This window comes from Lepisma saccharinum, chromosome 8 (genome assembly GCF_977018435.1).
Source record: "Lepisma saccharinum chromosome 8, izLepSacc3.1, whole genome shotgun sequence".
Classification (NCBI taxonomy): domain Eukaryota; kingdom Metazoa; phylum Arthropoda; class Insecta; order Zygentoma; family Lepismatidae; genus Lepisma; species Lepisma saccharinum.
The window spans coordinates 44,084,060-44,097,013 of NC_139236.1; positions in this window are offsets into that span (position 1 = coordinate 44,084,060).

Here is a 12,954-nt window from a genome sequence, read left to right on the forward strand (position 1 = left end):
ATTGACATTTGTATTTTAAAGCTGCTATCAGCTTCTTGTCAGGCTTTAATTAACATATATTATTTTTCTGAAAATATTATGTTTGCTTACAGTATTTCTGGACAGAAGTAAATGTATGAAATTCATATTACATAGTTTTTCAGAATACTCTTGATTTATATGTATAAATTTGTATTATTCTACTAGACATGCGAAATAAATGGAATATTGTATTATTATTTTCTTTGATATTTCAAAATAGTAATTAAATTGTATTTGAGTGGTACCAACTTTTACTATTCCAATTTTCACTGTAGAATTAATTTATTCCAAGTATTTATCATGCATTAATGACCCTTTGAACTGATATTGCAAGTTATTTTTTCAAATTTTTTGAAATATTTTTTTCTTTTGAGAACACAAAAGGAAAACATATTTTGTACAATCTAGAGATATGATTTTTTCTGTACTGTGCAAGAAATCAGGAAAGCATGAATTAGCATTTTCCCGGTTTTTAGTGAAGACATTATTTTTTCCCAGCGTGTAGACTTTAACACTACAATAAAAAGAAAAATCCCTTGTATAATGCTAAATTTCCCTTAATGGTATCATACCTTAAGAAAGGTTAAATACCCAAATTTGTATATTTCCTCTTCTACATTAATTGGTTAAGTTTAGTTGTTTTTTTTTTAGAGAAACATGTAATGTGTAATTACTTGATATGTCAGTAATATGGTTAAAAATGAGATAGTAAGTAGTGTGTGTTTATGAAAAAGTGATAAAGATTGCTACATTTTATTATGAAAAAAATATGAAAGTGCAAACCTTGATGAACTTCTGCAAGAAATAAATGCTGAAGTACCATATGAATGTATTTTTATTTGTAGAACAAAATGCTTTAAATGATTTTCATTAATATTTATACATTTTGTTCATACAGCATAAGTTTACTGAACTGTAAATTTATGTATGTGTGTATTCCTTGAATGTGTGTCTTGAACTATTAAGACTTACAGTGTAGCTTTATTTCAAATGTAAAATTCATATGAACTTCAAAAGTATGCCTTGCTATATTATTCTAAAGCATGTTGAATATGTTTGTTCTTTTTATGTGTAAATGTTTCTTTGTGAAATGTTAAATTATTCAAGATTATTTAGTGTTACGTTTTTGTAGTCAATGTATATATATATATTCTTGCTTGTATTTGCAATTTTGGATTTTAACATAGTTGACCATTGCAAATTGATGTGATGGGACTCCAAACTAAATAAGTGCACCGGAGTGCCTAAATGTGTTTTGGAAACCTACAGTGTATAACATAAATTTTTACTTATTCCGATACTATAGGTAATTGCTTGATGCCAATGAAATAGGGACATTCTATTGAAAGTGGCCGTACCCTGTGTAAATAACAAAATTAATTAATTTGAAAACTATTGTTGTTTTTAAATTATATTCAGGTTTAATTGTTTGTGAATGCATATAATTTGCATATTTCACCGGCTTATATGCTCCACAGACCAATGAAGTAAAACACATGTAACACATTTTCAATAATACTTTTCATCAATTCAGGCAATGCATCATTTAACTTTTTTTTCATTTGTTAGCATGCACCGCAAAGCACTTCATAATTGTGCAAAATCGGTTCATTATGAATATATTCATCTAATCTCATGTCTAGAACCTTATATTTTATGTGTGAAATGTCACGCACATAACTCTGGAATGCCCCAATAGTTCCTCTACATTTAGTGTGTGGATACATTTTTTCTGTGCAACAGGAAAAAAAATGTAAGAAAGATCACTTAACAAGGACATGATTGCTGTATGATGGCAATGATGTAAAGTTAGTTACATAAGTTCAAGGTGTCTACTGACAAGATATTCCTTAAATTCTGTGAGAATAATCTGTGCTGCAATTTGCTTATTAGTTTATATTTGCATAAGCAGATATATATTTAACTCTTTCCAGCCGCGGTGGCTCAGTCGGTAACGCGTCTGACTACCATGCTCAAGGTCCCGGGTTCGATCCCCGGCCGGTTCAAATCCGGGAACTTTTCTAACGGTGGAAGCGGCCCCGGCGCCTACCCAGCGTCGAATAACATGGGTACCTGGGGGAAACCCTGGGGGGTAAAGGCGGTCAGGGGCGTGATGCTGATCACATCACCCCCACTCACGACCGGATCAAGAAAGTGTGGGGCGTTACCCCCACACCCCCTACACGCCTTCATGGCGTGGTGCTATGCACAGGGGAACACTTTACCTTTTTTTTTTTTTTTAGATGGGACTAAGAATAACGAGTTTTCTCCAGGAGACCTGTTTTTTTTGTTATTTTTCAAAAATCCTAGACAATATGTTTTTAAGTGTGTTGTTATTTAACATTTTTTCGAAAATGTAGAACACTTCCTCTTTCCACAGATTATAACATGTTACATTTTACATAAATTTTCTGTAATTTTCGGTACTGAAAACATATTTTTATAGGCAACATAGAATTAATTCATGAAAATAATCTAAAAACTTCCTATTAGGATCGAAATCATCATTAACTGTGAAATCTGAAGTGGAGTTGTCATAAATAATTTCCACAATGTGGATATAAATTCAATCTTTTCCAAAGACTATAAACAAAAGCGCAACTTAATTCAACACAAGTAGAAGTAAAATTCAGCAACGTAGAAAATGTTACATTTATTGGTTTGAATTTGAAAGTGGTGATTACAACACACGTGCACAAGAGACATGTTGTGATTATAGCCTGTCGTTCATCCACAATATAATTTTATAGTGAATGATGGGCATTACCCATTGCCCATCTTATTGGACAGAAATTGTATGACTGGCTATGCATGTCGATCGTCCAGAAAGGGTTAAAACACAGAGTGACTGGGTAGTTCCAGTTATGTTTGTGAAAAAGTATAAACATGAAGTAGAGTAGTTTTTCAAAAAGAATTTAATGTAATGTGGTTACTTAAACCAAATACAAAAATCACAGTCTTTGAAAAATCTTTTAATAACTTAAATTGTGCACATAATCATATTTCTCTATCAGCCTGTCTGTCTCTGTGATGACCTACTAGGGCAATGTTATGGTCCCTGACACCTGACACCCACATAGAGGAATGTGTAACTGGAGAACTCTCGCCATTAATAAGCATCTAAAAATGAACAGTACTTGTTTCAATGATAAGTAGAGATATGACAACATGAGCTAGTCTGCATTACGTATTATTTGAGTAAAGTAAGAGAAAATGCAGTTAAAATTATAATCTTTTAGCAGTAGAATCTCTTACAGGCCATATATTCATGATATTTATGCAAGAAATTTCCTCATTGATGAAGGCAATTTGCATACACTGACATTTTTATAACTTAAAATTTGGAATATTTATCATAAGAAACTCCGCGAGTTATTCTTGAAATTTTTCCTTCATAGTTGTCCTTACAGCGCAGAAGAAATAGCTTGGCAGTGACGTCATCTCCCACCTTCACCTCTCCTTCCAGAAGCGAAGGCTCATTCGCTAGAGCGGACGACAAGGTGACGTGCAAACCAATCGAAATCATTCCGAGAGGGGTGATGCAGGCGTGCAAACTCCCAAACTGCTACATTAGTCTAACAAACCGCAGCTACGAGCGAGGGATTGCAGGCTATTTTGTTTCTTTGTTAGGGAGGGTTTTCTTGGCTGGTTTTGTCATTGTTGTACAATGAGCAGTGCAGTAAAGAAAGGTAAGCCCTTGCACAGCGATACAAGAGAAATAGTTTTCAATGTGTATAAGTACTTTGATTGCGATGAAAACAAAACCACAGCTGTTCACAGAACGCCCGTGGGGAGAATTTTGAAGGAGAAAGACAAAAGTGTTGCGATTGCGAGCGGGAAACCTTTTTCAACGGCGGGCAAAAACCGACCGAACGCCCAGCAACGTGTCACAAATCTGGATTCTTTTGATGAAGCAGTCGTGCGCCGAACAATCCATGATTTATACACGAAGGCATTGTTGTCACCGTACATAAACTGATGAAGCAACTGCAAGAAAATGTTAATTTTAAGGTTTCGCATTGGTCGTTGCGTATGATCATAACAAAATTAGGATTCAGATTTAAAAAGCACAGCGTAAACAGCATAAAGCTACTCCTTGAACGAAACAGAATCGTTACGTTGCGGCGATCATTTTTGCGTGAAGTTAAAGAACTGCGCAGAGAGCAATCCTGCCGGTCTTTCATTTACATGGATGAAAGTTTCGTGAACACACACCACACTGTCCCCAAAGTTTGGCTGTATTCCAAAGATTCGGAGGGGGGGGGGGTTAAAAGTGCAACAGGAAAGGGTCCCAGGTTTATTATTGTGCATGCCGGTGGTGAAAGTGGATTTGTGGAGGGGGCGAAATTGGTGTTCCTTTCAAAAACAACTTCTGGTGACTATCATGGGGAGATGAACACTAACAATTTTATGTTGTGGTTCGAAGAGCAGCATATTCCCAATCTGCCCCCAAACTTGTTATTGTGTGTGACAGTCCTCCATACCACAACAAGTTACTGAAAAAATCCCAACATCAAACAGCAGAAGGATGAAATGAAGTCGTGGCTATCATCTCACAATATTCCACATGCAGAAGGTTTGCTGAAAGCCGAATTATATGAAATAATTAAAATAAACAAACATAAAATAAACATCTAGCAGTGCTAACATTAAATTGAAGATTGGTAGTTTTCACCGCGATCTTTACTGCTCGTATTCTTACTCGTGCCATGGTTCCTTTCATAGTAGTTGGCAACGCTGATTTAGCAGGGAGTGACGTCACTGCCAGGTTATTACTTCCCGGCTGTAGGTAGGAACCAATTCTAACATCAAGTCGTAAACATGCATTTTAAATATATGCTATATGTGAATATTATTAACTCATTTCTGTATGCCACATTTCACTTTTCACCAGTATTTTCCCACAACTGTAACTGATATTACGTTTATGATCATACACACATGAAAGTTTTTCTTTGTTACTTTTTATGTTACTCCACCTTCTATAATGGAAAGTAAAGATGATGACTGTGCACTATAAAATAACTAGAGATAAAGATAAAATAAAGCAAATAATCTCATTAGCAATGAAGTGAAAATCTCTGTTTTTCTGATGTGCTCAGAAATGTTTGTTAAAGATATCCAATTATCGTACGATAATTCGAAAAGTAAGTTGGCTTCTGTAACATTTTAATTTGCAAAATGACGTAAGAGATTTGATAAGGCATGTTGGATTACTGGTAATTAATATACATTTAGGATTCTTGCTTAACGTGAACTCATCTTTCCCATATTACTTTCTTAACGTTTTCAAGATATATATGCAGTTTTATACCCCGTATCTGTGTGTTCTGTATAATTGCAGTTAAAATTTTTAAGTATCACTGTTAGTCATGTATCAACATACATTATCATTGCAATCTGTTGCTGTACTTTGTTTCTAAATATTAAATAAAGCGGAGTATTAATGACATCAACTCCTTCATATTATTCTGTACCTTGTAAGAATTATTATGTTTCTTTAATAATTTGCCAACTTTTTAATGCATGCGTTATTTCAAATAGGCTGAATGTAGACATTTTAATATTACTGCATCTTTAATGGTACCATGCCTACCGAAAACTAAACTGTCATTGTCCAAAAAAAAAAGGAAACCGTGGTACAACCATTTGGTAATTACTAGAGCCACATATTTATGGTGAATAAAAGATCAAGATTTCAATACAAAAGCTTGGCTTATTTCGACATGAAAAGTGGTATAAAATATGGCATTTCGGTGTTAAAGTGGTGAATAAAATCCTAAATTTGATTTGAAAACTATACTCGTTACACAAAATTAACATTTCACTTGTAATAGCATATTTGTGCAGTTATCAGAGTATTAAGTTTATTTGTGTGTAAAGGAGTCCATTTTTGCTTCTCAAATATTTACAGCAGAATTATTCAATTTTCTGCAATTTCCATAACTTGCAGGATAATTCAGACCTCAGAAGGTGTCACATCGGTAAATAAACCCTAAATTTAGTGTTTAAGAGTTAATTTCGCAGTTCATTTTGCATCATTTCGTGACAAAACTTGGTAGCAAAATGCACCTCACACCTTTCAAAAACATGAAAAATTAACACTAATATGTCATTTCATTTCGTGATAGGCATGCCCCTAGTAATTGCCATTTTTTTTACAGGGTACTTTTGAAATATTGCATTGTGTTGAGCGAATGCGAAGGTTTACTGTGCTCAGGATGCCGGATAATTTAAACATCTGGATATGGCCCACATATCATCGTGAACGATGCATGCTTAAGCAACAACAGGAAATCTTAATCATCTTTTGGAGATTGGAAATTATTGGAAAATCATTCTTTGATGTTTTGCTCATGATGTTTTTTTGTAAAATTAAGTCTCGGATGACACAATGATCATTCCTTTTGATTAAAAATTTTGTTAATAGTAAAGTCTGGCGTCGAATGAACAGATTTAGACTATTGAATTTGAGAAAGAAAACTGAAGGATGCATATGCAAAATGATCTTATAAAACCTGCTTTGAATGTCATGTTTGGTGTCCTTTTGAAGTCACCTGGCCATGGTTGCAACTTTCTGAATCCTCCACACTATTAATTATTAGTATGTTATTTTTTTTATTTGTTTAAGTCAGTAGGCAGACTTACTCTTCAGGTGCATATGATAATTATTTTAATAGAATGCCGAATTTCTCCTTAAACCTACAGAGACCAAGAATAGCGCACCTGTCTCAAATAATTCAATAACTTACAAGATAATAGTCCGGAATTCTTCTTCCCTAATTCATTTCTTCAGTATACATTTTCTTAAAATCGATAGCATAGGCGTAACTTGTGGGATTGGGGGGGGGGGGGGTTAAGGGCACATATTGCACCCTGACTGGATGTTCATTTTCAGTTGTGTAAGATGTTGAACAATGCACAGTACGTATATGCCAGCGTTTTTCGGCTAAAGCTGAATGGTCTTTTTATGCAATGAGACGTCTGAAAATATGACAAGATACTATTGAACGTAGGAAGGGCAATTGTAATGGACCGCAAAGTATTCTTCAAGAATTTATACACACTGCTGAAGAGCAAAAAAATAAAAATAAAATAAAAGAGCACTTGGTTAACACAATTATGTAGCCTAATTTGTGTAATATCTTGGATTTTTCACGGAACTAATCACAACTACTACTCAGTGCTTTGCCTTGCAGCATTATAATTTGTTCATTACCATGAACACTAGATTACACAATCATATTATAACACCCTAAAATTATACCTACTTTTTCCCCAAAGATGAAATGGGTTTTTTAATAAATTTGCAACCATCTATAATAGTGTAGATGCTATTTATTCCTTTCACTTTGCAATTAGCCAAAAGTGGCAGAAAAGCGAAGTAAAATAAAACAAATCAGCCAGTCAATCAATAAATTATTTCTTTCATAACACTCAACATAAAAACAATTCAATTTCCTTTGGATAAGATGATGTAGGGATCACCTGTTTCCAGGCCCATAGCCAGGAATTATTTGGGGGGGTGGGGGGCGAAGTCAATTCTAGAGGGGGCAAATTTTTAATATATTGTGTCGCATTGGCAGATGTGGCAAGGTACACATAGGCACTTGCCCCCCCTCCCCCAAAAGCTATAAGTAACAGAAAAGGGATGATATCTTGAAACTGCAATGAACAAAAAAAAGTTTGAGCAACATCAAATAGCAATATTTCGATAATGACCTTTCCAGGTTGCCAAAGAATATAAAGTTTAACATAAATAGGCTAATAGGGACTGTATCTACTTGATATTTACAGGTCGATAATGTTAATTGATGACTAATATGTACCAACTACTTTGGGTGCCTCTGCAGAACTGATTAAGGGAGTTCTTTATAAATCATGCTTCATAATGATACCCTCTTAGTTTCCAGTATGCAAGATTTTTATGCACAAAGGAATCTAACGAGAAACCAACAACACCATTGTGTTGTACAAGAAAAATTGAATTAATTAAATAATATTGGTTACATATTATCTGTAGTTTGATGAATTGTGTAAAAATTTGTAATACTTTTCTTGTACTTCAAAATAGTAAAACATGGGTCCCTTAGTCCACCCCAGACTCTTATTTCCTTCAAAGGGGAGACTCTTGCATCACTACAGACAATGTCTGCCTACTGTTTACGTTAACCATTTTTCAAAATAGTATGTGAATTGTATTATATTATAGCTGAAATACATGTTTCGACACCTGACAAACAAATAGGAATCCCTTGATTGATGAATGACTTCTTGGATTACAGTGTCATCATTAATATTTCATATTAAGTTTCATAGAAAGAAATTGTTTTAATAGGCAGCAAATAATTTTATGGAGAGCCATGGCATTATCTTTAACACTTTTTTTTTTTCCCTCCCATATAGATCGTTTGTCTCCCAGGGCTGACTCCCGCCACCTCATAGCTATGGCTCTGAACTTTGACTATAAGATTGATTGATTTAGTTTATTTTACTTCGCGTTTTGTGCCTCTTGGCTAATTTGCGAAGATGGGGATGAGTGATGAAATTGATGAATGGACATTCACAAACAACCAAGTCCGAGTGGGATTCAAACCCGGGACCCTTGGCGTTGGAGCGCGATTGGACTATAAGGATAAAAGACATTGCGAGCAAGAAAATTTTACGAAATTTATTTTTAATTGTATAAAATTTGAAATCAAGGGGGAGGGCAATTGCCCCTCTGTGCCCCCTTGCAAGTCTTGTCCGTCTGGAAGAAAAATGCAAGGAACACTTAAACACTAGAGGTTTATTTTATAATTAGAGTCCGTTTTGAGCTCACGTTGGCAACACTGTGCGCTTGGCGTTTTGTACATGTGCGTTAGTTACCGACATGCCTTGCACGTAAGCAGATGCCATTTGCACATTGTGAAACGCTTGGTGTCGTTGTGGTGAAAAATGGAAGTGGTGATTGAAAATCCTGCCGAGTGTGAGATACGATCAGTGATCAGGTTTTTGGCTGCGAAAAATGTGAAAGCGGCAGACATTTATCACCAGTTACGTAAGGTGTATGGTGAGAATGTCGTTATTGAAGGCAAAATGCCTAAGTGGGTACATCTGTTTAAGGCTGGTCGCACGAATGTTAATGATGAACCACGATGCTTCTGATTGAGTTTCTGCCAAATGGACAAACAGTTAATGCAGCCATGTACTGCAACACACTCAAGAAACGTCGCAGAGCAATACAGAATAAACGGCGAAAAATGCTGTCTTCCGGTATCATGTTGCTGCACGAGAATGCACGGCCACACACTGCAGCTGCCACACAGGCGCTCATTGACTCATTTGGCTGGGAGCAGATGGACCACCCTCCGTACAGTCTGGATCTCGCCCCTAGCGATTATCACCTATTCCTCCACTTGAAGACTTTCCTTGCTGGGAAGCGATTCAACATCACTGATGAAGCCAAACAGACTGTGACGGATTGGCTGTCTGACCTTTCGGCAGATTTCTTTGATGAGAGTTTACAAAAGCTCATCTACCGCCATAGGTGTGCGCAGACCCTCCGATTAGGGGGGCAAAAGCCTTGATGAAAGTTCAGTCAGGAAAGAAAAATGTCATCTTATCTCACTCTTTTAGTTTCATTGCATTGATGGGTATATATGTGTATGAATATAATATATTATTTAAATACATTATATAATCATTCATCCGCCCCATAACAAACCAAATGCAAAAATGATATAAATTGTCTGAAATGTACGCACATCTTTTCCAAACCAAACTGTTATAGCAACAACTGTCTGAAGTACTTAGTTGTTCTTACTTGTCTACTTATCAATTTCATGGGACGCCATGGCATTCTCCTTTACAATTTTTTCTAATTCAGATCGATCGGCGTAGAGGGACAACTCTTGCAGCCCCCTAATACTACTGCTCTGAACTTGATAAGACTAAGAAAAGCTGATATAGAGAGAATTTTTTATGAAATGAATTTTTATTTGTATTTGTATAAAATTTGAAGTCGAGGGGACAATTACTCATCTGTGCCCCCCTGCAGGTGCTCCTGGCTGTCTGGAAGAAATAATGCAAGAAAGACGTGAAAACTAATTCTATCTTCAGTATCCTTTTGTCCTGCTACTCTTAGATTCAGCTAGTCTTGCATTCTTTTACTTCAATGTTTGTCCCCCTAGAATTGATTTCCGTCCAAGGTTGGGAGAAGGCAATGTCCCCCTGCCCCCTTATGGTTGCGGCACTGAACCCCCTTCCCCCATAGTTGCTTTGATCTTTCATCGGCTTGAAAATACTTCATTTTCTTCAAGAGTATAATATCATTTAATATCATCAATAAAATTCCTCTACACTAAATTCCTAAGTGAAAGTATAATCATATAGGAGCATGAAACCCCCCCCCCCCCATGCGCATGCCTATCTCTACCGCTACAACAAGTGTGGGAACTACGTTGAGAAGTAGCTGAATGTACATATAAACAGCCACAGAGGTAATTAAGTTTCTTCCTTTGCATGTTTTAGTTTTATTTCAAAACGGCCCCTAATTAAAAAATAAACCTCATAATTCCATCATGAGTATCCAATTGTCGTGCTATTCTTAGATTCTCCTAGTCTTTTTTTTACTTCAATGTTTGCTTCCCCTAGAATGGACTTTTGTCCAAGGTCGGGGGGTGGGGGAATATGGCCCCTGCCCCTGTGGTTGTGGCACTGTCTGTGAGTGTCTCTTCATCAATTTCACGTCATTATTCATTGTTGCGATTAGCTAGAAGTGGCAGAAAAGCAACGCTAAATTACAAAATTCAAATATCCAGTCCCTCCGTCTACCACATGAATCACTACTACCAAAAGGTAGACTTGGGAAACAAAAATTTAAGCAGTTCCAAGTTCATAGCAACACATCTAAGAAAAACATTCGGCACCTTTAATACAAGACTACTCAACATATCACAACTGTTCCAGATACTGAAAATTTTGAAATCATCCCGAAGTTTGAATCTGGAAATATTCCCCCCAATCCTGATACGATATTATATGGAATCCCATACACCCTAATAAATCACAAAATCAATAAGTGTCTTTGTTATGTTGCTAGAGTAACATATGATATAATTGTAAACATTAGTGAGAATTTCAGGTAGGAATGTGTTCTGTATTTTTCACAGGGGGAGGGGAACTGCCTCCCCTGCCCCCCTCTAGCTACGGGCCTGCCTGATTCCCAAGGAGAATGGCCATTATGATTTTTGTAATAGATAAAAGAATGAATGCTGTTAATTCCCCCGCAAGTGGACGGACGAAACTACGTCTATGATGTGATATTTCAGCAAATGAGGCACAAAACTAAATCCTTAATTTGAAAGCAAACATGAAGTGTTTTACATGAAACAAGAGGTAAAAAATATACAGTAGCATTGTTATAAAACAAATCAAAACAGTCGTGCATAATGAGTGTCAGCAATCCCAATGTCCATCGCTGATGCAGTCGGTGGCGGTTTTCAGAAGCCTCTTCGTGAGTGCACAAGCACATGCTTCTCACAAGATTTTCAAGTGTATCCTGATGAATACGGTCCTCATTCCTGTACGACGGCCTCAGTGAGCTGTTGGAGGGTCTGTGGTAGATTGCTACAATGAACGTTTTTCACTCAAGAGGCAAATAGTTTGCACGGACGATGCTAGATAGATCACCGAAACTCATTGCTACTGATGTTTTGTGACAAGCCATGGGTGCAAACATTCTCTGGAGCATCTCTGCACACAAATGTGATTGTTGTCAGCGTGGAGTGCAACAGAAGTTTCATCTTTGAACGCTGTGCAATCTCGCTGCTCTCTTGTCCAATTCTGGTGCTGCCTTGGCATTTTGAGCAGCCTCCTGGCTCGCAAACCAGCTGCATGGAGTCTATTGTGAACCATATGTTGAGAAACTGTTAATACAGACTCATTTTGTATATCGTGGTGCAGCTGAGTTGCTGTCAAGGTTGAATTAATTCTCCTTAACTGTTGAGCTGATATCTTACATTTTCTGCATTGTTCAGAACGATCTACCACAACACATGTCTCACAACACTTTTTCCATATCCTGGAGACGTCACTCTGGTTTATATTCACAATTTGGGCAACATCACTCTCGCTCACAATTCATACTAGTCGTTAGCTGAAATGGTTCTCCATCCCATTTTGATGCTGAACCATGACTGTACTGTGACTATCACATGTTCTATGCTGCCTCATTTCCGGTTTCCCACTCTGACTTGTATCAGCACCGCACTCTATCTGTGGAAATTGGACGTGTAATTGTGCACAGGCATTCCTTGAAAACTCTGCCAATTAATCACATTTTTTTGAGAAAACAAAGATTTTTCTTTTGGTGTTTTCTGATGGCATCTTATAGAAAAGTAACTCTTTAAATGTGTCAAATATGAAATGTAGTAGTATTTATTGAAGGATTCATAAAAAGAAACCATGCGAGAGTCTCAGGTTCGATCCCCGGAGGGGTAGAACCGGGAATATTTGCACCTGTTCATGCAGCTTTGGTGCCCACCCAGCGTCATATGAAGTGGGTACCTGGAGGAAACTCGGGGGGAGGGGGGTAAAGGCGACCAGGGAAACTGTGCTGATCACATCACCCCCACCTTCGACTGTGATCAAGAAAGTGTGGGGCTTTAACTCCACGCCCCCTATATGCCTTCATGGCATGGTGCAAATGCACAGGGGAGCACTTTTTTTAGTATTGGTTACGGACACTTACTTTATGCATGTGTGCACAAGGACAACATATTTCTTTCGATATTTCTACACTATTACTATTTTATAAATTGAAGAATTTCACATCAACAAGTACAGTGATACTTTATTGTTACATTGGCACATACAAGAACAAGTACAAGGGAAGCCACACAAGCATTTCATACCACCAGTTTAATCATGATGGTCTTCATTTGGGGACGA